General features: G+C 39.9%; 1 protein-coding gene and 1 long non-coding RNA gene across 4 annotated transcripts in view; one reads left to right on the top strand and one right to left on the bottom strand.

The window, feature by feature from the left end:
- The first annotated feature begins 3,135 nt into the window (after positions 1-3,135).
- The window catches only part of LOC111266053 (uncharacterized), a 43,209-nt gene continuing 20,975 nt past the window's right edge, over positions 3,136-25,369 (top strand). The window contains exon 1 of the mRNA XM_022843187.2: positions 3,136-3,733. The gene's annotated coding sequence lies outside the window, so the exon portion shown is untranslated. The remainder of the gene's footprint in view (positions 3,734-25,369) is intronic.
- Positions 4,448-20,686, bottom strand: LOC111266055 (uncharacterized). Of its 3 annotated transcripts, XR_015313295.1 has the most exons (4): positions 17,091-20,686; positions 16,781-16,882; positions 6,044-6,276; positions 4,448-5,683 (listed from the first exon to the last, which is right to left on the bottom strand). It is a non-coding gene; the product is annotated as an uncharacterized LOC111266055 (long non-coding RNA). The 3 variants fall into 3 exon arrangements; XR_002683837.2 differs by having other exon boundaries at positions 4,448-6,276; positions 17,091-20,685; XR_015313294.1 differs by lacking the exon at positions 6,044-6,276 and having other exon boundaries at positions 17,091-20,685.

Below are 25,369 nucleotides of genomic sequence, written 5' to 3'. Positions count from 1 at the left end.
GTCAGAATAATCGAATCTGTCTATCTACAATAGTTGTAAATAATAAAATTTTTTTGTACCTTTTATTGGTGCCTATTTGTTGTTTCTATTCCACTGCTGTATGTATTCATATCGAAACGTTGAATAAAACTATGTTGAACACCTAACGTCTCGGTTATATTTATAAAGCTGGGATAGTTTTAACATCATCCTAAATGACATTTAAAAAATTATTGATTGCGTTCCATGGCGCTATAGCAGTCCTGGAGGTGATTTGTCAAATAGGGGGCGACAGATATGAAAAAAACGCAAACCAATCGACAAACCTGTGCAAAACCTATTTTCGGCATTATCATATATGTCGTTAGTGTTGTGCGCGTTTTTTTTTTTTTACAAAAACAAAATATCCGTTATTTGCATGTTGTCAACCGTTTCGACAGAGCAGTTTCAATATGAACCTGCATAAATCTACATTCACTGCACGGCTGCTGTGATGACGTAAATAAAACAAGGAATCATCAGGCCGTTTTTGGTCGAGATGATCCGTTGCAGTATGTACATTTTGTTAAGGCGAAACTTCTAAAACGATTTATATACTATTCAGTGTTTTTAATGCTAAAAAAAGTACGAACTAGACTAGTAGACTGAATAATTTGTGTAAGAAGGATACTAAAATCCAACGTCGGTGTTACAACAATATTAGCATCTCTTATAGGTTAGATTATGAAACTAGCATCTCCATTTGCATTTCTGCTCATGTCTATCTTCTGAGCAAAAAAGAGCCTGTGTGAAAATAGTTATGACTATCTTCATTAGCTCGGAGCATTGAAAATCTTCACATGCACAATTGAAATCTTATGTAGCCGTGTTTACGCTAAGTCATTAAAGAAATCCTGACTTTGTTGCTGTTTTTTCCCTGTACGATATATATATATATGTATATATATATATCGAATGTGTGCTTTATGCGAAAAATGTTCTGTCTAGGAGAAAAATAAAAAATAAGATTAGTCCAAATAAAGAGGTCTGCGGATGGACCATCCATAGTCATGTTAACTAAAAATGTTTATATTATAAAGGTTAGCACAAAAGATTATGTTTTCAAGATAGCTAAGCGTACAGAACTTGGAACGTCTGTTAATTTCTTCGATAAAAAATGTGTCCTATCATCGTTAGCTGGCTTACTTGGCCAAATGCACTAGAAAAATAAAAAAAACTGTCATCTGTTTATCGTTATCAAATAGGCCAGAGAATGATAGGAAGCTGAACATGTGATCGGCAATCAATTTCTCAAGGTAGGTTGTTCAGTGTGAAACTTAATATAGTAGACTCTAGATTTTTCGAATTTCCTGCAGAGACTTAGTTCTTCCATTTTCAATTTATTATTTTCTATGACATTCTACCGTTTGAATAATAACTTACTTATTCCACTGTTGTAGAAGCCTGGGGTATAAAAAAAGTCTATGAATGCTCAAAAAGCAATTTCGACATCCTATTGAAACTCGAACAATTTTCCTATTAGAAAGTTGCCCAGATTTAAAAAAAAAAGTATAGTCTGTGGTAGCAATGTTTGGCGTGTATGGATGATGGCAAAGAACTTCCAGTTCTAACTTCAACACTTTTGCCGATGGTGATTTTTACTTTGTAGGGTCGAGTGTCATCTAAGCACGACAATAAGAACGGCACACCCCTGGTCACAAATCCTGGTTAAGGCCGAAATTGTTCGGCGTCTCTTCCAATCGTTCGTAGTGCACCTCAGCCATTATGGAAAAATTGGAACTGTAGTGGATAACAATCGCATTGGACCACGGAATTAACGCCAAGAGCTTTAGAATTATGTATCTTGCTTTAGAGTAATGTCTTACCGTTTCGATCGCTGTTGATGTGAGCGTCTCCGATTATCGTAGAGGATCTAGTTAGCATCATAAGGCAGAATTTTATTCAGAAATGAATCAGTATTACAACATCAGGGCAGCGTCTCTACGGTTCAATTTTCGATCCTCGCTCGAAATCGTGCGGAACCCGTTTGTCCAATTTGTTCACCCTATTTATTTGACCCAAGTGGAAAAGTACAACACATGCAACAAACGTGAGCGACAATACATGTGCACTCTGAGATAGAATAGCTTACCTTTTAGCCTTCGTTAGCTACTATCTCGCCTTCAAGTAAATTTTTCCCCTAATTTTTTGAGCCAGTGGTTTACGGTATTTCTAGTAGTAGAACACAAGACTTCTACGGCTTCGTTTAGGATCCAAGATGAAGGTCACACTAGGACGCCATTCGAATTTTTTAATATTTCATGGCTCGTTACAGTTATCAATCCAAGTTACGAGGTCCGAATGAGCGGTCCCGTATTTCGAAGAGCGCAAATACGAAACACGAAAAAAAGCATCCCTGAATGTCGCACTGGTATAAAATAAATGTCCGTTTGAAATATGCACTTGGCGGTTTCATACGGAAATAACTTTATATACTCAAGTGCGTCAAATAAACCCGTATCCGAATCGCTTCTTGGATTGCTAATAGTTAAATATTAAACTGCTCGAGCAGTGAATATTCGTCTTATCACACAAAATGTGTCACAAAATGCAAAATAACCCAACAAACCCAATAGGAACATATATTGTACATGTACACATATTAAGATCTTTCACTCTCTTTACAACGAAACTCTCTGACCCATTGCACAGTCATGCTTTATTCAATTATTTCATCGTTTTCAATAGTTGGGATTAGATCTCTGCGAATCCCCTGGAAACTCATTCACTGCACGGCGACTTGGGTGACGAAATCCCGGATTTTTGCACGGCGAGGCAAATCTCTCCCGCTGAACGACCACCTCGTAAAAAAGGACCCTATTAGCTCTAGCCTGAGCCAGTCTCGCCCGCTTGGCTCATCTATTATAGTTAGTCTGTTATACTATGTGTCACTGGCTGCCTGTATGTGTGCCTACGGGTGCATTGAGCATCCTTAGGGATGACAGTGTCGTCTCCCATTTCGTCGGCTTAGAGCGGCAGCGTCGAGCCTGTTGTTACTATTATCCCGGTCACTTAACAGCGATGCCCTTCCCAGGAGGCGTCACCCTCGCCGAGGGGGCGTCAAATGATGACCCTCTCTTCCTTTGCCCCTGCCGGGCATCCGCGCGTGGCCGTCAGGTCCGTTCGCAACTTCTAACGCAACCGCCAAAAGCGACAGCTTCTCTACTTCAACACTCTACCAACGCACGCCGTACGGTAAGGCCGCGGTCAAGTTCGTCGATGACCAGTACGTTGGCCGTCTGGCACCAGTTTAGGAATGTGGATGAAAAATGATTGCTACTCCATACGTCTAATCCGCAAGAATTGTTAAGCTTTTTTACACTGTCTCACACTATTACGACGACGAGAGTGGTCACGATACTGTCAAGCACGGTGTAACGCGTTGTAAAAGGGCTTAACGTAGAATGTGCGTTGGACCGTCGTGGAAGCATTGAGGTGACAAAGTAGAAACCCAATACAGCAGTGACAACCTTTCCTGGCATATAAAGTCCCACTGGCAGTTTCAGCTGGCAAGGACCATAAACCAGCGACTATCAACGGTGTAATCAAGCTTGAGGTTCGGGTGCGAAGGATACAGCCAAAGAGACATAGATCAGTTTTCTGCTTGGTATCCCAACACAGGAAGTTGAGTGATAGAACACAGAGAGTCGAAGTTCGATACGCTGGGCACATCCGATTCCTGTGCCAAAGAGGAGCTCGTCATTTCACATAGCCGGTATGTCGCATCTTATCGCAATTCGAATAACTGAGTGCATAACGTACTCCGCCATGTTTTTCCGGGTGCACACCCGCGTTACGCTGATTGGAAAAATCTTTGTTTATAACAGGTTCTGACCTCAGTGATGTTTCGACTCATCACTTGTGTTGCTTAATTGGCAACCGTATTCGAATTTTTTTAGCAGTGTTCGTCACAGCCGAAGCGCTGTGCTTCTCAATAGACAAACAGCGACCGCCTATTCCGCGATAAGCATTATCCGCTTGAGCTAAACGGTAAACATTACTTCGAATATCACCTAATTAAATCTAAGATCTTTCGTTCATAAACGAAAGAGCAATAGTGTTTTTTCATAGACTATGATACATTAGCTTCAATTGAGCGTAAAGTTTGTACTTTGGCCTAAATATGTAACAGATAAGCTGTGTTGTCTGAGGTTTTTTTTTGATAACTAAAGCGTAACAAGGCACACCTGAAAGCGCAAAAAAACACATACATAGGCACTAGGCTGTTAACAGCGCTGACAGGCTGTGCCTGCGTAGGCAAATTTATCATTCAATTGTTGGTTAAGTTAATTGCCGCTTTTCTGTTGAAAATCTTTGAGTACCATCAGTTAAAACGTGTCATGAAACTAGTTAATAGGTCTAATAGCAACAGTCACTATTAAACGTTAACTTTATCGATCTACGGATATTCATTAACGATCCAATACCGTACAATATACATAGAATCAGTTTATTTTGCTCCAACTTAAGTAAACGCTATATCGATCGTGAATAACTATTAAGAACTAATCACTGTTAGTTAGAAGAAACTTTTAGGGAACGAAATCTAATGATCGATAACGCGTAACGAAGTATACGCCTCATACTCTAGCGATGACCGGAACTCTAGCAGACAAAATAGATCCCGGCACCACTGTATATAAGACGAGTTATTTTTCTTTTACGTTCATCATCCCTATTGAGTAAATATTGAACCCGTCTATTGTATAAACGCTTATTATTGATATTTGGAGCGAACTATTAGTTGCAAATATATAGATGAAATTTCTGCTTTTTTACTATCTATTGCCTCTTAACTGCCATCCTCAACTGAAGCACTATTAACGAGTCGTATTAAAACAAGCAATCCTTTGTAGTTTACGGGCTGTCAACTAAATAGCAACTGTCGGCCCTCGGACCAGCCTGCCGCCCACCTGTATGGTGTAACGGTGATACATCTAGTGCAGAAACAGAAAAAAATGTCATATATATATACAATGAATAATGAATAACATTAAAAGATAAAATTTTAGCTTAAATGGCTTCCCAGATCGCAAACGTGAATTAATTACCCACGATATATTTTCTAGCTAACGACGAAGTCATAAACGAAATCGTACATGTATATATATATATATATATATTGTATCAAGGCATTAAATAGGCTGAGGTATGTCTATTAACTTTACCTTGTAGTGCTATCATTTGATCACACCTGATTAAATGACAAAAAAAAAACAGATCCGTCTGCTAACAAGGTTATCATGTTAAGGTTTGCCTCTGTACGCTCTTTTTTTGCATAATTTTCATTGCAAATGGTCGACGGGGTATTATGCATCGGTTTGGTCCTCTGTATGACGGCCAAGTCAATAGCAATGTTAATTTGAAGTTTTCGAAGGTTAAACATCGTAGGGCGCGATAGTTCTAAGATGCGTCGGTGGCACCTATTGCAGATTATAGGTATACTTAAAGCGACGACCGTCTTTGCACTAATCCTGACACAGTGGAATATTATCACGGCAGTAATTATTATTGTCGTTCTTTAGAATCTGTTCTCTCGTGCTCCGTCGTTGAGGGGGCACCCGATGCCTTTGATAGATGTCAAAACAAATTTGCAGCTCGTCTGCGAACGATATTGTACGCCGTATTTCTGATGGGTGAGTGACAGGGGGCAAAGACACGTTACCTGTGTGAAAGAAGAATAAGTTAATAACAATAAAATAGGGAAGGCGGAGCGCGTGCGGCTATAGACATGCCGTGTTAGACGTGGCAATAAGAGCGTACGCAGATTTTACGACCACGATATATTATGCAGACGTACGCAAAAATATTCACATATAATCGACGCTAGAAACCGAATGAAGGTATGGAATGGACAAAAGTAATGATTTTACTTATTATCCCAGTTCGTGCGGGTTCAGACAACTCTACAACGGCGACGTAGGTAGTTCTGCAAACGTCTCCATGTTAGAGCATCTTGTTCTTTTCTGTTATTTGTTAGTTGGTATGGGGCGAAGTACAGGGTTTATCCATGAATGAAACTTACCGAATTGAATGAAGAGGCTGCCGCTGCCGCTGCTGTGCGCAAGCAGACGAACATAGACATGTATCGACGGCGGCGCACTTTCTTGACAGAGGCGAACCCCACACGCCTTGCACCCCCTCCGTTCTTTTTATTACGAAGCCCTGCTAGACGTTATACATTGCGTCCTTAATGAACAGGTAAACTGAGGCAGGCTAGTTTGATTGTTTGCAGCAGTAGCAGCGGTCATAGCGACGCTGATGACGCGCGTGAAATGGGCAGGACCAGGCCATTATTACAACTGTATGTTGCTAGGAAGACTAGGCATATTCTAGCTAATAACGCCTCTTGTAACGAGAAATAAGAATATGTGCTTTATTTTGTATCTTTTTTTTGTTTACGTGTAACTCATCTTAAAATTGAAGAAGAATCTAGATGTTCCATTTTCTCTCCTACCGCAAGTATTGAAAATTACCACTACTTTCATTAATACATGGACTTTTGAGATGTTTTTTTTTCATGTAACCTTGCAGTACTTTTCAGCTACTCTCTCTTGGCTGGTGACGCTTCCTGGTCTTCCGGAAAGTGGTATATAAGCTTCCTCAATACTTCCGTCCGCTTCAAATATCTTTTATTCTCTTAGTTATAAATCGCGGAGGCGGATTTGTATGAAACTCGCTGCGATATCGTCTTTGTACTTCTATAACACTTCCATACCTCCAACAGCTTTTTTTATTCAATTTTTCTGTTTAAAAATTAATCCACTCATTATTTCCAACTAAAGAAGAAGGACGGTCCGGAGGCTATGACCACTGAAACATTTTTCGGGATATTTTGTATATATGTAGAAAGAACTACAATGATGAGCTTGCTTCATTTATGCAAATTATATATTATTATAGATTCTCGTAGTCAGAAATTGAATGTAGTAATCATTTAAGCACTCCAAGGGATTCAAAAAGTGTACGGACTAATGCGTACCTCTTCGAGGGCGTTGCCGTAATGGCCATGAACGTACGGCCATCGCTAATTTGAATTTTACCATTGGCAAATGATTACACAGGTCTACTGAGGAAACCCTAGATAAACCTACCAAGAACCACCTGCATGGCTATACCCCTAAGCAGGTTACTCCAAAACCTTGCTCACAAGAAAGAAGCTCGCAAGAAGCGTTAAAACGGTATTTATATGGGTGTGAAGGTTCGCTAGACGTCAATATTTGGAGAGCCATAATATCGAATCAAGCCCTAGCATATGTCACGGGTCTGGTCAGAGAGGACATACTCGACTCCTGATTGGCCTTAGACAGTATTTCGGTTGATCACAACCTTGTATTTCATTCATTCGTCTCGTCGTTCATTCATCCTATTCGTCTTCAGTAAAAACCACAAATGTGAAAATATTTCAAGAAGGATTCCATACCGAGGCATATAGGACAACTCGCAGTTTAGAAAATCGCTTGGTCCTAATAGTAATAATATAGATGTATGGTTTCAACTAATGACGAAAGGTACCGGCGTTCGGTTCGCAATTTGTGTGCATGTTCGTGAATTCATCCCATAGTTGATTCCAATCATATTCATAGTTAGGCAAACTTTTTTTTTACACGAGGCAGCTTTGTCGAAGTTACTTATAGATACGACGCAATAAGTTTACTCAACTGAACCTGACCAGAGAAGGATCGATAACACAAAATATTCATTTCATCATCCAGTTCAGATCGAGCGTCTTGGTAAATCAATTTACTACTACTGAGAAAGAGTGCCAATTGTTATTTGTGTCGTCAAGTCAGAGATAAGAACATTCTTAAGAGCGACGATAATAAATTCGGAAAGAGTTATAGTAGTTTCACTGGGAAATCACTGAACGTCTCGTTCGGTAATAAGTTGAGAACGATTCAATCAGGGTTAACCAGATGGGAGAAAGTCGAAGTTGCAATAGCTAAAATAAGCAGAAAACTTCTGGCGTTAAAGCTACACTACTATACACTTTGTTTGTAAATTATTCTATAAACTAAAGCAAAACGCGTCCTGCAAATGATTTCTAGTCTATGGGAAGAAAGCCAAATGAATTGTTATCAGTATACACGGTCTATCTAGAGAATATCATCTGTGTGGGATTCGGGCATCACCCAAGTTATCTGTGAGGAGAACAACCAGCCACTCAGCATCTTTCTTTTCATATTTCCTGAAGCATGAGAACTTACGTTTTTTTAGTTCGGTAAGACGATTTTCCTGTAAGTCAGGGGAATATTGTTTGCAGTTTAATGTAATATAAATAGTAAGATAATAAGCGCTTGCCATGATCACCGATCTACAGAAACCGACCGTTATTTGAGCGGAATTGAATCCCAACATGGCGCTTGTTGGAAAGTGAGCCAAAAGGCAACTACATCAATATTCTTAATGATTTGACATCGCATCATTGTTTAATTTATATTATACCCCATTGCCAGTATCTTGGGAACGTTTGTGTTCAACCGAACCGTAAAAACTATTAAAAGCAACTTCATTGATGCGTATATTAAGGAAATACGAACTTACAACCTGCTTTTGCCCCCTGAAAGCAATCAAGATTTCTTTTCAACCGATCTTTGCGCCGCGCTCAGAAGTTGTAGATTTCAATAATTCACATCTTTGATACATGCTAAGGGTGATTCTTTACAAACATTGTCAATGCTGATGTATATGTACATTCTTCGTAGCACTCGTATCACAGCTGAAGCAGGCAAGTGGAACGCATCGTATTAAACACTTGAGAAGGCTCTTGGAGATTTTTCATTTTATTGACACCGCTCTGAGATTTTTTCTTCATAGAGAAATATCGGACATATTATAACATAATTGTATTAGTATATAAACGGCACTGACAATGAACATGTCTCCCTGCAAACAAACGCGTTCGAATTTCTGTTATACTAATACCTTCGGATTGGCGTCTGATCGCTTCCTCAGATAACAGACACACGCACATACATTCGCTTGTGAAGCTATTAAGGTTTAATTGAGAACTAACATCCAGCGGCGATGTATTGGGTTGAACGCGACGCGACCGGGCTACGTACAGCTACCGTCAGACCTACGAATAACGTGTCTACTTATATATGTATTCTTTTATCAGCGCCGCAACTAACTCTTCTTCACTGTATAAATGATTATGCGAAGGCGATGTTGTTAACACGAGTACCACTCTTGTTATTATTATTATTAGCACTACTGTTAAATATCTTCCTGCCACCACAACTGCACCCATTGCCAATACCACGTTACGCATCGATTGTGATGAACCCATCGTCAATGTAAGCGATAAATTTCCGTCCATCTAATACAATCAGTCACCAATATGGCCACGGTGACGTTCTATGACTTCGTTCTTATGCTGCACTACGTTACGTGTTTGAGCAGAGGTCTTTCCAAGCAGAAAAGAAGCGATGAACACTGCTACAGTGTGTTACAGTCTAGCGGAAACAGCCATCACCGTAGCTCGGTAAAAAGATCACCGTAGTAACCGTCTTCTTGGAGCGCACGATTTTTGGTATCGATGGCGTCGATCTAGGCTGACAGAACGACCCTGCTGTCTCACGTTAATTTTGGTGACATTTTTTACGGATAGCTTGATGTTTTATGGAAACACGTTTTAAGTGATTATTTAAATAATCTTTTATATTCTAATGACATGTAATCCGCTAAATCAATAGCGAACAGTTTGAATGGGGATCCTATTTCTGTGCCTGTCGGTCAAACTATACATTTTTACTGCTCGCAACAATCAGCCTTGTTCGTCACAAGCATTGTAACTTTGCCAGAAAAAAAAACCTTTCTTTGACCACACTAAAAAAAAGACGTAAAGCTACGAGATCACGCCGGCCTGTCCCGAATGCACTTACTCTTCAATAGATGTTCCTCGCGATTGCATACGACATAATATTTACTTCGATGAGGCCTTGACTATTCACCGAACGTCTCTTTACCGATCTTGTTCTACAAAGTAACAACGAAGTCCTAATTTAAACCTCATACGTTTGTCCTTTGTACAGTGTAGGGGGTCCTTGAACTTTTTTATCCATTTATTAAGAAATTATCAAATTTTGTTTGGTTTTGTGGACAGTTTGCACTGGTGACAAGCGTCTTTTTGGCGTCCCCATAGAATGAATCTGCGCATTTGTCAATATTCAGCATTTGGGTCCATTACAACCACAGAAACCAAGTAACGTATTATTATAATGTAACCACTATTTAGAACACCAGCTGCTACTGGAAATTCATAGGTAACGTATATATACGCGCATTACTTTGGCATTATCAAAATATTTACATTTTATCGAAGAAGTCAATGATCATTCGAAAATGCCATTTTTCATTAAGATAATGCCAATTTAGATCAGATCTGGGATCACTGAGCATGATCTGATATGGATATGTAGCTTTGCACTATTCACTATGTGGGGTACTTTGTTCCCAAAGCTCCTTTATCCAGGAACTAGTCATCTTCGCGTTCTCGTGAGAAAAAAAACGACATGTTTCAACGTAATATACAGACCCTGTAATTAGTCGTGTGTAATCAATTATAAGCGAAAGATGACGGCCGGCGACACCATATACGTACAGTCGATGTTCGGACCTGAATAAAAGCAAGTACTTAATTCTGCCAGTTTTAACTAACTAAGTAAGTAAGTAAGTTAACAGCTTGTCCTGTATTTAGATACTCTCTACTATAGGCTACTGCCACTAAACGTTAATGTTCATTGACGGATTCTATACGCTGCTGTAACAAATCGTCTTAACTAGTAAAGTGGCCTGAGTAAGCCACTGATATAACGCCGTCATAACTGTGTGCGAAAGAACGATGCCACTTGATAAAAAAAACGATACAAATCGAGTATTCGTACTGTGGTAACACGGGCAAACGGCAAAGCATGTATTTGCTATTGGGAAAACGACTTTATTTTTTGTTGGACTGATCCTTGCGGGGCCGTAGCACACATTCTGTCTAACTTCTATAACGACGCATAGAACAACTAGAGCCTGGCATGGTGCTGCCATCCGCGTTGACAACAGTATCCATCACTGCAGTAACGTTTAACTAAACGCCATTTCTATCCTCTGCTGCGTTATAAGCGGCAGCAGAAAAACTCGATAGCGTTTTTCTGAGAAAATCAGAAACGTCTCTTAAACAAGATGAAAACGCAACAAAAAAAAAGGCAAAAAATACATGCAAATTATTAGTAATTTGCTCATTAGGTTCGCGTGTACCACCCGATAATAGGACGCGTGATCGGACGAAGCTCATGTTGGCCGTCATGTTGACGATGAAGATTTGTTGAATATCCGTAGTAAATGCGGTGGTGAACTGCAAGGGCAGTGGCTTTACGCGACTATTAGCGTTACGTTCATTTTTTGTTCTCAGCCAAACGTAAACACATAAGAGGTATGTATACCACATTAAGGCTGCCTTCATTGAGCATAACATACAACATATCGCCAAAACGGTGTTGAAAAATGATCTGAACATCCCTGCCAGATGGACAGGACAATCTGGCGTTCATCTCGTAAAACCACTATATAATATTGGAACTTGGTCTGTATGTATTCTTCAATGGAACAGATAAATATTCAATTACTTGGGAGTCGTTGTGTGACGGCAGTTGGCGACAACCATTCGGTCATCTGTTAACAACCGCACACGTTTGGCACGAGCTTATGTTTGTTTCATATACAATCGAAGTAGGTATGTGTAAGCATACATTCTACATGAATTTATTATATATAATAGATACTAAAAATACGTGATAAAATACGTGATCCCATAATGCGATCTTCGGTGGACTCGAGGACGTTCGTTCGACGTCAATTTGCTATGTAGTGAAAAAGTAATTGAAAGATAAAAGTAACTTAACGATGGATGATGAATGACGTCAGTATCGAGCATATGATCTTTATAATGATGGCTGAGTGATAGATTTCATCTGTCTGCCAATCTCCGACATGCCCTCCATTCAGATGGGATGAGTTTAAAGGGGCATTAAATAATGTCGTCGTCGTCGTCGTCATCACTGTACAGACAAACTCAATGTTAATATAGTTTTGGCAAGAATAAAGTCGTGTGTTTTAATCGGTAACATTACCATCGTTACGCCTAGAGGATCGTAGCGGGATATAATTGAAAGATTGGAAAAGAAAACCATGTTTCTTTTTCTGTAGTTTCTGTAGATTTACATAATGCTATTTATATTATGCCTGTATCTACATTGATCATAAATAGATAAGATGTATTGCTGGAAGATTTTTTGAAAGGAAGTAATTTTACTATTGTCAATATCACGAGCGCAAGGTTAGTAATAAACTTTTTGCCAACTTTAACGAAAATTTAATTTTATTCAACCTAGCCGATTTTGTGTAGATTGCTTACTATTTTGTGTCTCGTTTCTTCAAACGTATTAGATAGTCTTATGGTCTCCTCTGTTCGGCTGATCGTATTGATAACAGCTTAAGTACAAGAGGCTGTGTGATTGCAAACTGCGTGTTTGGGTCACTGGATTTGGATATCTAGAGGATACAAGTCGGTGATAGTTTCGAAAGCTATTACTTGAAAAACCCTAAGACCTTAGACTAGAAAATGTCACAAACGCGTGTGTAGTCACATTTCATCCTTGACCAGAGTCTAACTGAGATCTGTAATCCGGAAAAGTTATTTTTGGGAGATCCCGAGAGATTCGTAGGTCCACTAGACATGAAGGTAGTCGTCTCGGGAATGATCGATTCATGTTGACTGATACAGGGCAATGAGTAATCAGCGTGACACGTATCTATATTACAAACGTACGGTGAGGTTCCGTCTGTGACAGGTACATATTTACCCTCGTGATAACATTTTTAGGGAAGCATTTAGAAATATAGCTGTACATCTTCTGTGATTATGAGTCATCCTCACAGAACCCGCCTAGCGTCTATTTTTGTTATGTTACTTTGGTTACTTACTTATGAGCATTTAATGAAGTTGTCCTTTAGTTAAACGAAAATGGGTCCTGCTGGAGATTACGAGCCATTTATCTAACTATCTGCGATTTAATCTTACCCGCAGCCTTCTTCATAAAACCTTACTTCTATGAGAAACAAACAAATTACTACCAAATATCGTATGATTCTGAAATCTAAACTCCAACACTTGAGTACTACTACCACCCATATCAAAACGAAGCCTGTCACAAATCTAGTTTAGGCTACAAACTGCAAACAGCAATGAAAAGGGCAAAATGCTGCTATGTCATCACAAAAAAACTTGTGATAACGTAGCAGCTTCCCACCGACATGACAGACCGGGTTTGAAGATGCATAGGAAATCTTCAGGGGTGGCTTACTCATACAAGGGTAATTGAGACGAGCTCAACAGAGTTATCAGCGAATACCTTCCTTGGATAGTTTAATGTGTTAACACTAATCAAAATATTCTACATAATCGTTAATTTGTCGAGCAAAACATCCATATTTGTTCGTAACGTACGTGTTGTCAAAACACCGAAGAAAATTCGTGCGGAAATCTTAATTTGCTACTTTATGATTCAACAGATTAAACCCGTTTAAGTTACACTCGTTAAAATTTGACTGCTCTTAGTTCAGTCGCGTGACAAGAGCCAGGTTTGCTTTTTGTCCCTAGTACGTAATAAATGATATAGATTTAATAAAACTATAATGAATCTTCACGAGCTGCGTCCGCACAAAGCACGCGACGGGTGATTCAAGCTTAAATATTTTTGCCTGATTTTCTACAAGCAATGTCTAGCTCTTAAGGCGACCCTCCAGGGTAAAAATCTGCATTTAATTTTCACAAGAAGGTGTTGCCATAGTCTAGTTAAATATAGTTACATCAAACTGGAGAATCGGACTACGCAACATTTATTTTTCGCAAAACTTACACCTTCTGCTTTCTGACATCTTTAGAGAAGTGTTCTAGCTTTGTTAGTTGAATCAAAGTTCTGAGATCACCTGGTAAAAAAGACTTGGTTGAAGAACTTCTAAAAGTCATTCTAAATTTTAAATATGTATATTCAGATCGTGTTCATACTAGCTAGGTTAACCGCAAAGACAACCGCAAAGCAACACCAAATTTACCCGGGCGATTTTTTCTAAAGGCTCCTGCAGTTGTGAGTACTCGATGAGATGCTTTTACTATTTTATGGGAAATTTCCGATGGACTTTCTTGAATGCGCCATATAACACCTACAATTTATAGGCCTTAATAGTTACACATACAGTCACGGATTCGATCTTTGCCTTGTCAAGTGTATTTGTTAGCTTAACATGAAGAGCGCGCCATCTTGCTAGTTTTCCTGCTTTAAATCTCTTCTTTCCAACAAATCTCCATGCGTGCATCGATACGCACGTATGAGATTCCCGAATATCTGAGAGAGCTGTCAACGTTGCCATCGCCGACCGATCAGTGTATTTGTGTTGTCCCTTTCAGCGAATTTCTGTTAACATTTATACTGCTGTTCTTTTTTTTTTTTTATTGTATAGTACCACAGGAGTGCATGAGCCTCTACGTGCATGTACGTTGATTAGCTCACCATTGATTTCTTGTCGTTTCAAAGATTGTTATTCAATGGCTGTTAACGATAACAATGCCTCCCTTCAATGTGCGCTATTCACTGCTAATCTGTAGTACCCTGCTTGTTACAAGCCGTTCGGCCGCGCCTATCTTCAACTTCTGCCCTTGGTTAAATAGGTGACATCGCCGATGACGCCAGCCACCGATGGTTCTGTGGTCTGCCGTTTTCTATTGTTGTTATGACAATATTAATGACTTCGTTGCCATTGTAGCTGCTTTATCGTTGTGGTTGGTTTCCGCTGCTGGTGCTTGAACGGTTACTACAACATCCGCTGATCCAGCTGATGATGAAATCTTAAAGACACATCGATTCAGTAGTGACAATTTTGACGTCTATTTTAGATCGGCCAGCAGATGGACGGCACGAGCAACGCACGCTAACGGCGCGCGCACCGGTCCAATAGTCGCAGAACGCCATCAATTTAACAGTGCTGGCGCTGATGCGGCCGTAACCGCAGTGTTGGTCCTATTCCCGTTTTGGAGCTGTGTGAAAAACGCCGGAAGTCGGAACGGCACCGGAGTGGGAATTTTGGGGAAGTCGGAGGGCAGCGTTCATCCTAACGGTCGTTTCTAGTCGTTCGGTCGTCACTATAGTTACCGTGACGCAGTGGAGCTGAACGCCAATTTGGTCAGATGCCGAGCCAAGAGCACAGCCACTGTCGCAGGCAGCGTCGGCCGTTGTTACTGAACAGTTTCAACCCTATCGGTCAACGAAGCCAACGATGATAACGCAGTAAAAGAAGATCGATGTCAGGCTGAATGTGTATTTCTTTCGATCCGCGTGGCCAGCGGGTTGCTTGGCTAGATGGTCGGACTGAGCGTTTGTCTATCTGTAACTAACTGTGTGTTAGAGAGAGAAGCTATGTGACTGTGTTTGATATTCTATATATTGTGTAATATCAAGCAATGACACAGACAAGCAGGCAGGCACCCAGGAGGACGAGACTATGTCTTGTTGCGCCTTCTTTTTCTCTACCGCGGGCTACCCTCGGTTGAGTCCTCTGTCCCCTTGGGGTGAAGCAAAGAATCCTACCCCTCGATTGTGTTGTTTATCTGTAAAGATATTTGTTCTCCCATATCAGCGCATCATCACATTTTATGCAGTTGTTTAAATAGACACGCCTCCCTTTCTCTTTCTCTCTCGCTATGCCATTGCGAGTGGAGCGAAAACACAGTGAATGGGGTTGTTGAAAAGACACCGTCGGAAATATGTGTCGGTCAGCGTCGACCATCACATGGGTCGCGGGTATTGTGTGCTGGGGCCTATGTAGAACATCCCACCGGCTGGTGTATGGGAACGACTTTGACGAGTGTGTGCGTCTCTGTGTAAGAATTCCTGTGCACGCGTGCAAGTGCACGCTACGGAACGTATCACATACTGTTTTCAGTAATGCAGCTATTGCCACCTTTCCCTCTTCTTCTTGATCGTCTTATCTATCAGAGGCTTTTTTTCTCTGCACACAGTAAACGCAGACCACCAACCCTTCCAATATTGGCTGGTTGGATTGTCTCTCTGGTTCGCTCATTCGCTAGCTTATTGCCCCTTGAGATCAGCCGGTACCAAAACAAACGGCACCGTGCGTTGCGCGACGAAACTTTGGGAAAATAATGATGATCGAACTGACCGGCCGGCTCAATGACGATTGGGTGACGAACCATATCAGACGATCAATATCGACTAACGTGGACAAGATTTTGACAATAGCAGCAATTTTTGAGCATTTTCTTATTAACTGGCTGCAGCGGCTGCAATTCAGTATGACCAGAGTCACTTCTTCCGTGGTTCCCTGGCTTGTGCCCGTTGACAACACCCTGCTGTTGTGTAAAACATTATCGTTCGACTCGTCAACCGTCTTTGTTTGTCGTTTGGTCAAAATTGAGCCGTCAGACTAACGAGTCGCGCCTTACTCTGAACGCTGGATCCTAAGTTCTGCGCTGCTTGGCGACAGCCGCTAAAAACTCATTCTTGTGTATACATATCTATATACTTGCATCTTATGTCGATTTGTGCGTAAACATGTTTTTATATTTGTGTATCCACGAGCGTACCCATGGAAACGGGTTATGTGGACATAAAAACTGTGTGAAACAATCGCTCCGTTACAACTTGGGAAGCCAGTTGCTTTAAGTTAGATACAGGTATAAAGAAAGTCTCACCTGAGCGTAGCATATCGTCGGCAAATGACCGGAGAGGGAGCGGGGGTGTAGAAACGAATAGCGGGTGCTTTGACGAGTGATTTTTTTTGTAACCGAACCTTTCTGAAAATATATAGACTGCAGACGTTAATCGCTACTGTTTTTATGACAACAGCGTTGTGTAGAGGAGGGCCGGCACGATCGCATGGCGGGTAACAGACCGCTGTACAGCAGTAGTCGATAGATAAATGAATGGACAATGGCCGTCACTGCAGCGAAGAATGGATGTCAAGTATGAAGGAGCAATATTGCACAAAATATACACACATACTTGTTAATATGGGCGGGCCCAGATTGCACTTAGGAACAGTGATGTCGGTTGGACCAGATATTGCGATGTCTGAAGGTGGCCGCAGGTGCTATTGCCAATAATAGAACGAGCACTAGTTATAGTTCTTGCATAATACCAAGAGATCTATTGTGTTAGCATTTTGAGCAGAGTCGATCCGTGGGAATGATTAAAGAATGCGGTGACAAAATGAAAAGAGATCAAGTTTAAGCCATATGAAAGACATCTAGATCGAAGAGTCGGTGATCGACACTGCAGCAGATTTCACCGATTGATGAAATAACACGAGGTCATTCGCGGGCTCTTTAAACTCACCTGAACGAACAGGGCACATTTGCATGATGTCGTCTAGGCTATCGGACAACAATATCAATAATCTTTTGGTGTTATTCCATGTATATGTGAAAAACGGCATTTTTCCGAGATTAAAATAAGGTTAATAACCAAGAAATAAGCGGCCAATGGAGACAATTAAGAAAAAGCTTCGCGAGATTCCCTAAGTTTTTATTATTTTCCGTGCAGTAAGGGTTTAATTGAAACATGATAAATCTATACTACGCTTTAGTTTTCTGTTTTTTAACCGACTACCGCGAAATAATAATTTTACATCATGAATCCAAAATGATTACCATTATGTCTAAGGTAAATTTGATGTTAACGTAAGTGAGGCAGTAATTATTAGCAAACGATCTATTCAGCCTACATTATGAAACCTGAAAAGGGAAAACATACTTCAGAATATTTATCCGCAGCCTTTCTAATCAATTCGCAAATCTCCAATTGGCTATACATCAATAGAGTGCATTTATATTACCACTTTGTAGTAGAAACACCCAGCTTCAAAAATAGGTAACATATCAAAGAAAAAAACAGATGACCCAAATTGGGAATTATATAAGGTGAGTATGTATGAGTGTAGCTTGGTTTTTGCGCCGTAGCTATTTATAATTTTTTCTTATGTACCTTTGGGTATTATCTAATATAAGTTGAACAGAGCTTTCTCTTGATGAAAAAGAAACGTTTATAGTTTACCGCCCTGTTGGGTCGTGATGGGCACAAAGGATGTCCACTTCGTACGACTTCATGCTCCTTCTGTTCACTTTCTTACTAATGTCCTGCTACAGATCGACCGCTGCTCATGGATGGCGTAATGAATTAAAGTTAATTTAAGCTAGCTCATTCAAGACAACGAAAGAATGAACTTTACGGATGTACTCATCTATTCCAGAGGAGCTACCGATGTCAACGACAAGACGCGTGTTTCTGCTCGAAGGCGTTGACGAGACAATCTGTTAAAACGGGACCGCTGCAGGTAGCGCTTGCGGTAATGATCCTTGGCTCAGCAGGTAGCTACAAGGTATAGAGGTAGGCGAAAGCGTCTGCTGGTTTGTTTACATTTCGGCTACAGGCCGGCAAATTCACGCTTCTTGAGTGTCCCAACTGTTGCGGTCAAGTTATGTACGAATTATACTGCTAAGGAAAATATCGTCAATATTGGCAATAATTAGTGTTACGACTTAAAATCTATCCATATATTTATGCACAGTGCCGCAGTCAGGGTGACAAACGATTGCTTTGCATCTTGATTTAATCCTGAGAGTCGACAATTGATCTTATCGAACAGACCGTAAATATGCTAAGAAGCGATACCATATTTGTTATTAAATCCTGTGCTTGTCTGGAAAGATCAAAGTGAACCAGGCTGCGTATTATCCTACTGCATGTTAAAGCCTGCGCCTCAAGCGTCAGCGTGTTTAATGACATAGTAAACCTAATCATTATTACCTATCGCTCATTACGCTGTCGATAACGACAGTTTGTTAACATATTTTTTTGTTTTGTTAACATGTCCCTATTTTACTGCCTGTTCAATCCATCTCATCTCTCTCAAACCTCCAAACGTTTCTATGTTAGATTAATTAAGCGTGAAAAGTAAGCCAACTGTACATTTTCACCATAAGCCTAAGAAAAAAAGTGCTGAAAAGACGTTGACCATATCGCGATTGCCTTCGCTGTGTCATTTATGACGCTGTTACCTCTGACGTGTTCAACAATGAGTGGGAGGAAAACTCATGAAACAAACATCACAGCAGCAGAATCGTATGTTGGGCTTCACCGAGAAGCAAGCATCAACAAAGTTTGGCCGTTACCACGTCCAGAAGTCCACTTGTCAAAAGTTTGTCAAGATACGTTCGTAGCCACATAGAGACAGACACTTCCTCTGGCTGAATGCTTGGTTCTCGTTTAACATGGAACGCTTGTATGCTTCCCAACCGCGCACTGACGTAACGAAGATGGCAGACTTCACTGGACCCCTTCATCGGTCATCGTCGCAGTGAATCATTCTCATGTGAGAAGGGATATTTTAGTTGTGTTGTTTTGGGGGTTCTCTGTGCGATTATGGAGTGCTGCTGTGACATTGTTCTATACAGCCCTGCTGATCTCACCGAGAAGCCACACGTTTATTTTGTTCTATCTGTGGTACTTCTGTGTGGCTAAAATACAGTATGATTACTAGGATCGTCGGTATGAACGTTCAGCACAAAGCTTTGCCTTCCGCTCTGGTCAACGAAGATTGGGAAGCACGTAACAGAAACACTTGCTACGTTAGCGCTTTAGATGAGCTTATGAGCACTACAGCGTGTGTTGGTGATGAGCATATCGAAAAAAACTATCATCTTTCGAGTCGTAGTATTTAGCCCGACGAAAGGTGGCATCTTGCAACATTGCTTACCACTATAGGCGTACCTAGAAAGAGTACATTCGTTTCCGCCTCCTGCATAAGCCAGTAATTTTGGAGAATGTGCCTGACGTCTCGTTCATGTTGATCAAACAATTTGTTGTGGTATATTATTTGGCGAGCGAAACATTTACTTCAACTAGATCACGCTGTTTTCTTGAGAAACCTTGTCACGCTCAGGCTCTCTGGTTTCTATGTTTACTTGTTACTTTGGATTGAACAAAACACATCTTCTCAGCATAGTGCATGATATTAGCCACTAATTCATTATCCCTATAACTGAACACCGTGTATGACGGTATTTGCCCTGGTAAAGCCGGCCCTCTCGTCTGCCAGATTTTGCCCTATTATTGAGACCATTCCAACTCTGATTACGTGTAATTATAAGATCATATAACCTGGACAATAAACAAAAGACCTTTTTGTCTGGACTATTTACTCGGCATAGTCGATTTGTATGTACTACGCAGTGTGACTTCTATCAGCTCACTTAAGATGCCTAGTAAAACACAAATCGACCCTCCGACAACGATGCGCAATAAACTTCGACATATTGGAATGCCTATATTATTGATAACGTTAGTGTATCTATGTAAACACAATAAAGGGAAACAAATTCGTCAAAAAAGAAGAACTATAAAAAGGCTCATCATTTGTGAGTTGTCGTCTACTAATTTTACGTTCCTTGCCGTGAAATTTGGAACGAAAGAAATCGTACGATATCGTGTAATCCAACTGTACCTCTATATTTATGCGAAATCATGCGCGTGCTTTCACTAGTTTTAATTGTAGCATTTATTATTCTTACTATATTTATTATTAATATAAAATAATAATTACATCTGGGCTAGATAGAGAAGTAAGGGCAAAGCCTTGCTCCCATCTGTTCTAGATTTCTGCACGATTACCTCCTAACGCTGATATGTGGTAGACGAAATAAGTAGCCTAGATTTCAATAATTGTCACCCTTATTTGGTGCAATGGGACCATCCGTTTCCATGGTATCCTAAACTATTAATTGTTATTATTATATTATGATTTTGCATTACATTACTGACGGGAGTCCTGAAAGCAAGCCAGCTGCATTTCTCTGTCATTTCTAGGAGCGTTCATCGCATTAATTTTATATTAGATCTGGTTGCTACAGTTTATCTATTTGTTCGATGAAATCAGTCGTTATTAAACCCTTAGAGCTTGATATACTTTGAAGGATGTGTTATTTGTGTGTAAGAGAACACAGAACACCTAACACATGTAACTTTAATGTTCACAGACTAATAACAAAAAATAAAAATATATCATACATTTTTAGATTCGACTTGATTTGTAGGGACCATCAATTTTCAATGCAAAGGCTAAAATTCACTACATTTTCGCTTTATAGAGTGCGCGCAAATTTCTGTAAAGCGTTTCAACAGCCAATGAGGTCAATAAATGGATTTTGACAATAAAGCTATTTCGTGCGCATTATAATTAACTTAAGTGAATAAACAATACGAAATATAAACCATTTTTAATGATAGCGGAAATGTCCAGTTTATTTTTGGATCTCTGGCGTCGAAAGGAACGATTTATGGTTCTTCTGCGAACCAATTGCTACCCTTTTCTCTTCCGTTACAACAATGCTGCTAATGATGTAAAGCAATCTCGTAAATTACAACGGGGCTAGCTAGTGTTTATTTTAGTAAGAGATTTTAAATTATTCTCATTATTTTCATGGCTTCGTGACGCCCGTTCGTTTGTTCGTTCATGAATAGCACCTCATGTAAGGTAGTGCAGCTGCTATGTACTTGTGCTTGTGCACGTTCTATATACCTAACGTACATCTACAAATACAAATATATATATCTCTCACATGCCAGTGCAACAACAGTATCGCACAAGCAAATGAATAGCGCGGGCTTTTCAAATGAGACAAGCGCGTTCAACACTCCGCCCTTATCCCACGCATAAATGCGAATTATAGACATACTCAACTGAGACGGTACCTGGATCGCTCGTCTTCCTAGCCAATTTGATCATTTCTTTTTACAGCTAGACATAATCTAGCCACTCGTGATTTCCAAACATGCAGTGTCCCATAGACCACATAGGGACATAATAACAGTGATAATCTTTGCAGTTACCTCCTCTAATCTTTTTCATTCACACACAGTGATCCTTGTCGTTCATTGAATGAAGCACGTCGTTTAAACATGTTGATCAATAATATCTATTCAAATATTTCGCACCCATTTCTTTCTGTGCGTTTTTAGTAACATCGATGTACGATTCTGTTATTACCTTTAGTTGTCCTTTTGTATGCGGTATCGATAATAATGATGATTTCGACGCTGATGCGAGCGACAACGCTAGCAATATCAGCTGCGATGCTAGGCCATGTTAATTGTTATTACTATTGCTGTTAATTGCCGTTGATCATCATGACCTTACCGAGGTCTATGTGGATAAGCTTTTTCGGAGGGAAACTAACCGACCCAACAATCGTAGCGATAGCAACGTTACGGAGGCAACGAATGAAGCTGAAACTGTTTCTGCCGCCGTTGTCGCAGTGGCTCAGGCCATTTACCAGCCTCTTATGTTCCGTCATCTGCACCGTTTCTGGCGTTAATTCGACATCATACCGTGTCTCGGGCTTCCACTCAATTTTCTTCGTTTTCTTGCCCATCGCCTGTGTCTGATCATAGCGACCCGTCAAGTCCTCTAGCAGTGTTAAGTATTGCCGTTCGCCGACTGTAATCATGCTATGATGAATGTCGTCCCATCGATGGTAGCACCGTTACGTCGGAATAAATTTACGTTTATATGTAAAGAATGAAAAAGAAAATTACGTAAATGCACACATGTACAGTGCGGGGCGTTGTAAAGCTTGGACCAATGAAAGCGGTGGTATTTGGCTCATGGTTTGTCTATGCATGCTTACGAACATCAGATACGTGTCTTGGAAAAACTGTCGTTTTAAGCTTGGAAGTGCGCACAATCCTATGCGCATATTAGAAATAGAAAACGTTAAATAGATTGTATTTCGGATAGGTTACAGCAGTTGTAAATTTGAAGATTTCTGCTTAAGATGCTGTTTTTTCACCTTGTAAGTTATATTTTCACAGATTCTAAAGTAGTATTGGTTCTGTCCTCTCAAAGCTGCACTTTACCGTGTTAATTGTCGAGCATACCCTAGGCTCTATCAATGTTTAACCAGCTCTAATAATAAGCAACATTGAAAATAAACCTAAAAGGCTTATGTGGTACTATTTACATGATTCCTATCGAAAAACGACCCCACTAAACGGTTTGCCCCAATGTTACAACCAAGGAAACAAGCTAGCTCCCACGTACTTGAAGCCTTGAACAAGCACTGCTGAAGGATTGTATTGTGTTCTTTTTCACCTCTATTTCTATGACGATTTATTTCAGTTTCATAACATGGTGTATATGTAATTCTGCGGCTGTCCAAGTTCCATATATCCATTTTACCTATGTGTAGGTATTATTCAACGCATCAGCAGCGATTAACCATTATATAATCGGTGCATACAAGTAACAGAAATAGTATTGGACAAGCTAGTCTGCTAGGTCATCCGAGCATATACAGTTGAAGTGGTAGTCACACAGCACATGCTCGAACGTACCGCATGGTAGTCACATGGTAGTCGATCGGACCGCGCGAAAATAACAAACAGATCTGAAGACAATTTGTTTTTGGCAATCCACTTTAACCTTTGCTAATGAATGGCAAGGTGGCTCGTAAGTAGAAATAGGTCGCTAAGAAAAACCGCAAATAAGTGGCTTGTCGAAAATGTTTGATTCTCTATGTTTAGGGCTCAACTGATTGTTGCGATGGTGTCGTACTAATGCTTTATAACATAGGGTATCCGTAGTTATATATGCGCATAGGATATCGTCACAGACAAAGATAATATAGCATCTGCTTCTGTTTGTGAACAGATACGATTTAAAAGTTTTTGTGAGTAAACCTAATTTGCAATAGATCGGCGCATAGTATATTGTGTGTATATTTTATATAGACTGTATGGATCTGGTAAAAGCAAGTGCCAAACAAAACCTGATATTACGGTTTTTAGGTAGGATTGAACAAATAGCCAGGTTCAAAAAAAGACGCATATACATAAACATATATAACGATTGTGGCTTAGAAATCAAGCTCTACCTATATGAGATGACCTGAACACTCTGGTCTGGCTGGTCTTTGTTAATACTGTTGGTAGCTAACGTTTTGAATCACATCAGGGTAACGGTAATTACTGTCTTAAAATGTCTCTAAATGATTGAAATAGCTGTCTGTTAGGTTCGATAAAAATACCTTCAACTAAAGAGTATTTTAGTGATTTGCAGATCATTACGGTATTAAGCAGTAAATAATGGATATATATTTTTATTATCAATGTCCACCAAAATCAGTCTGATTCTGGTCAAAATTAATGTACAGCTTAGCAACGATCCTACCTCTGGATCATATGCATCTATAGCGTACTATTCTACGCAGCATACCGAGGGGGCAAAAAAAAAAGCGAAAATCTATTCAAACGACTCAGCTGCTCATACCAATTAGCCAAGGTAAACGCACGCCACAGGACTCTGGTTGAAAATTGCTATTAAACAGAGACCTATTTATATTTTTCGTACCAGCAATTTAGTCTGTTATACAATTTTTATGACACATACCTTCCGCAAGAAACGTGTTTACTTCGTCTTCAAAGTAACTGGCGGTTACTCAGTACCTAAATAAACATTTAAAATTGATATCTCTTGCAAAACGCTGTACCATGCCAGATCAGTTTGTTCTGCTACCTTGACATTACTGAACAATTTCAGCTATCAGCAGACAATAATCAATTTAAATCAGAATTATCACGTTCTGCCAACACAAACATCATTCATCGACCACGCTGCTCTTTGCTGAAACTGGTATCAAACTTTCAACTGCGTAACCTCTAAGCTTCCTTTTTGTGAATCGTCTACTCTGCCATAATTGGGTCACTATCGTTATCAAATGCCTATAATATTACATTAGAATCTTATTTTCTTTCTATTATTATCTTTTATGTTATGTTCACTTGAAAAAGCTGTAATTAAGTATCGACTAATAATTCTAATAGAATTACAATGTGTTCGTGCAAAATTCATACAAAATCTAAACAAGGATTGTCTAGAAAACTTCTGCTATATCCGATATACTAAGCATCGCATCATACTTTATACACGCGTGTTACGCCCAAATAGTAGGTGGCTGAACGACAGCTAAAGTCAGTGATGACTGCATCTGCCAATTGCGAAAAGCCTTTTTGACCACCTAGTGTGCACGCTGATGTAGAAATAGTGCTTGAATATTGTATTTTAATATGTTTTTTTCGACAGGAAAAAGATAAATTTAGTTATGTTGTTCAAGCCAAAGGGTGACTCTAATAGTACAGTTCTTTCTTGTATGAGTTGCCATTTTTAAATACAAGCCCAGTTTTATACGGATCGTCGAAAACGCTACTATTACTATTATTATTATTAT

The sequence above is a fragment of the Varroa jacobsoni genome, unplaced genomic scaffold, assembly GCF_002532875.2.
Source record: "Varroa jacobsoni isolate VJ856 unplaced genomic scaffold, vjacob_1.0 scaffold_1047, whole genome shotgun sequence".
Lineage (NCBI taxonomy): Eukaryota > Metazoa > Arthropoda > Arachnida > Mesostigmata > Varroidae > Varroa > Varroa jacobsoni.
This window is presented reverse-complemented; position numbering and strand designations above follow the sequence as displayed.